The sequence below is a fragment of the Triticum dicoccoides genome, chromosome 6B, assembly GCF_002162155.2.
Source record: "Triticum dicoccoides isolate Atlit2015 ecotype Zavitan chromosome 6B, WEW_v2.0, whole genome shotgun sequence".
NCBI lineage: Eukaryota > Viridiplantae > Streptophyta > Magnoliopsida > Poales > Poaceae > Triticum > Triticum dicoccoides.
The window spans coordinates 454857284-454861122 of record NC_041391.1 but is presented as its reverse complement, the minus strand read 5'-3'; positions in this window follow the sequence as shown (position 1 = coordinate 454861122).

The window sequence follows — 3839 nt, the reverse complement described above, 5'->3', positions numbered from 1 at the left end:
CGCCATAGCACCGTTTTGGCGCCTTCATCGCCGAAGAAGAGCACTTCGTAAGGAGACCTCCTGTTGGACACCCGCGGGCGTCAGCTTATTCCTTTTCTTTTTTACTTTTGTTTCTATTTTCATTTTTGAAAAACGTTTCAACATTCATTAAAGTTTTGTCAGTTCAAAAACAATGTTCCTGGGTTTCAAAAGAAAATTCAAAAATTCAAAAAATGATCATGAATTTGAAAAAAATATGCATATTTAAAAAATGCTGGATTTCGAAAAAATATACATAAATGTGAAAAAAGCGTATTAAAATAATAATACAACAACAACAACAAAGCCTTTAGTCCCAAACAAGTTGGGGTAGGCTAGAGGTGATACCCATAAGATCTCGCAACCAACTCATGGCTCTGGCACATGGATAGCAAGCGTATTAAAATAATAATAATAATAATAATTTACATAATTATGTAGTATGAGTTTAAAAAATGTACGGTGTGTACTGAACATATGTTCATCTTATATAAAAAAAGGTCATTATATATTCGTAAAATTTTTAGTGGGTATTACAAAAATGCTCAATGGATACCGAAGGGGATTTTCTATGGATAGTTAGACAGAAGTCGTTCAACATTCAACGGTGTAAAAGTTCCAAAAAAATTCATGAAAAGAACATTCCAACATCACACCTATAATATACGATTGTTACTTATGTGCCATGGACGAATAAGAAACATTGTAGTGAGTTGAAATGATTGCCATTTTTGCCGATGGCACCAAAACTCATATTTGCCTAATCGACTATGGGATCCTCGAATGAGTATTTGTCTTATATTTCTGTATAACTTTTAAGGGCAATGCTACACCTACATAAGGGATTTTACGTGATCTACGTAATGGGTTAAGGGACAGCTTTTGATTGGATGAATCAAGGAAGGGGGCCCCATCTTGTTAAAACCAGGGGGTTTATTGATTAGGGATCAAAAGTCACGTAACCTTATGTCTGCCTTTACGTAGATTTAGCATTCTCGAACTTTTAAACACTTAAAACCTCAACAAGCCTTAATGGGTTCACGAGACAGCGTTCCCTTATGGCTTATATAGACAATTTACCCTTTGTATATTACAAAAATGTTTAATCTTTATTCAAGAAATGCTTACCATGTATTGAAGAATTGTTCACCATGTATTAAAAATAAATAACAATATTTTTTGAAATTGGGAACAATTTTAAAAATTCCTGGACACTTTTTAAAAAGTTTACATTTTTAAAGACACAAAAATTTATTGAATTTGTCAATATTTTTTAAACAAAAAAATCTGTAATTTTGAACAATTTTAAATTGATAATAATTTTGAAATGTCCAAACTTTTTTTGAAAACTCAGAAAAAAAATCAATTCTTGAACATGTTTAAAAATTTGATAGAAATTTAAAAAGGAAGACATTATTTGAAATTTCTTCTTAAAAACAAACTTTAAACAGCGAAATATAACCAGGAGAAAAAATAGAAGAAAAAATAAAAACAAAAAAGGGAAATAAATAACTGAATCAAGCAAATGAGTTGCGAGGTTTGCTCGGATCTCCTGACTACGTGCACTGCAGATGGATGAACTGTCCAAAAGCTCTACAAGGGCAATATCAGGGCGATGTTAGAAAACTCACCATCATTCTTGAAGCAATTGCATCACAGGATCTTCGGATTTGGCACACTTTCTTTGGCATGCCCGGGGTCTCGCAATGACATCAATGTGTTATAGCGGTCTCCACTGTTTGCTAGGCCGACTGAAGGGAAAGCTCCTCCTTGAAACTATACTGTCAATGGGCATGAATTCAACATGGGCTAATATCTGGTTGACGGTATCTATCCTTCGTGGGCTACCTTTTCAATACCATCTCTGAGCTAGTTAGTCTGAAAAGGTCTCACTTTGCCCAAAGACAAGGAGCTAGAAGGGATGTGGAGAGGGCATTTGGAATGCTCCGTGCCAGTTTTGCACTTGTTCTTGAATCTGCTAAACAATGGGATCTGGAGACCTTGTGGGAGGTGATGACATGTTGTGCGACCATGGACAACATGATTATGGAGGATGAGTGTGTAGACGCTGCCGCAGCTCTTGAATTTGAGAACATGGATGATCCTATCCAACTTTCATATCAAAATCTGGCCACGTATGATGAGTTTATTCAAATGCATCAACAAATTCGGCATTGAGCAAATCATGAGCAACTTAGGGAAGATTTGGTTGAGCATTTATGGGCGGCTAAAGGGGACCAGAACATTTGTGCTAGTTGAATTCAAGTTTAAATTATTTTTAACTTAAAAATTGTTGAATTGTAATATTTAAATTTCGCATTTGAACATTTTCAATCATATTTGTGTAGTTATTTTGAGCTTACGAACTTGAAAAAAAAGGGGCAAAAGTTTTAGAAGACAGGGTTGGATGGTTGGCTCCCGCATCACTGTTCGTAAACTGGACTCCACAGGTCCATGAACCGATACACTGTCCGGGTCAGTGTTTGAGATGCCCAAATACTTCACGACATTCAATTCGGGAGTGCATAAAATTGTGATGCAGTCGACTTAATCGCAATATTCGGTCTGTTACAGGTGCTCTGTCATAACCTTAAAGGCGATACGATAGAAAATATACATTCACATGGCATTGCACATTTGCACAGTAACAAAATCCTTGGAGGTTTTTTTGAACCGAAACCGTAGAACAATCATTCTACGGAAATTTCATTAAAAATAATAATGTACAATATATACAGAGACAACACAACTAAATGTTTAAACCACTCCTGGTTTTGTTGAATCATTAAGGTAACATAAAGATTAATTCAAATTCTGATAAATCCAACTAGAAAATTGGTCTTTGAACTTAGTCTTCACTCTGTGCATGAGCATAAGCAGGTATGTCTTGAGGGAGATTTTCCAAGCTTGGACAGATGCCTCTTTTGTCTTGAATATTTTCCCATTTCTTTGCGTCCAGATATTCCAGCAGCCCATAATCATGACCTCCATGGCAATGGGGGCAGGCAGTGCTTGAATGGCAAGCGAGACCTCATAAAAAATTGTGATACCTCTGTTTCTATGACCCAAGATGGAATGCCAACAGTTTAGCGCGAAATCACAATCGCGGAAAAGATGTTGAGATGTTTCATGATTGTTCCTTGGACAGAGGGCACAATTATAGGATGACAGGTAGAAAGACGTGGATTACTGGATCTGGTAGGGGAATTGTGATCTTGAAAGATTCTAGGAGTTTGAACAGCCCCGACGTAGGATCTACGATCGCTAGATTGATCCACTACAGTCCATTCCTTATCAAGTTCTTGTTGATAAAGCCAGAACTCTTTTTGGAAATCTGGTCCGCCATTCCCCCAGAGAAAGAAGCCAAGATTGAACAGATCATTGACACAAATCCCCCCTTTGATAATAGCAAAACCCACATCTTTGAAGGAAACACTGAATATGAAAGACCAATTCTGAAGACAAGAAACTTTGAAACGCGATGCATGCCCCCCAAAGCAAGATTGAAGCATGAGACTGATCGAGTCCACATTGATACAGAGTTTAGAGCGAGTCACCTCAGCCACTAGGATGAATTCTTTGAATTTACTTCCCTCAAAATGATTGATTGGAACACCATATTGCTTCCAGATGTAAGCTTCAACGGCCAAACCTTGGTCGAACTTGAGATCGGAGAGGGCCATTGGGAAGAGGGATGATGGAGACGGTGTCTGGGAGCTTGGTTACCGGCGCCGGAGTGGCGGCCGGCGTGGAATGTGCCCGCCGCGGTCGGAGCGGCCAGCGGCGCGAGGGCTAGGCGAGGGCTAGGCTGTGTCCCCCCC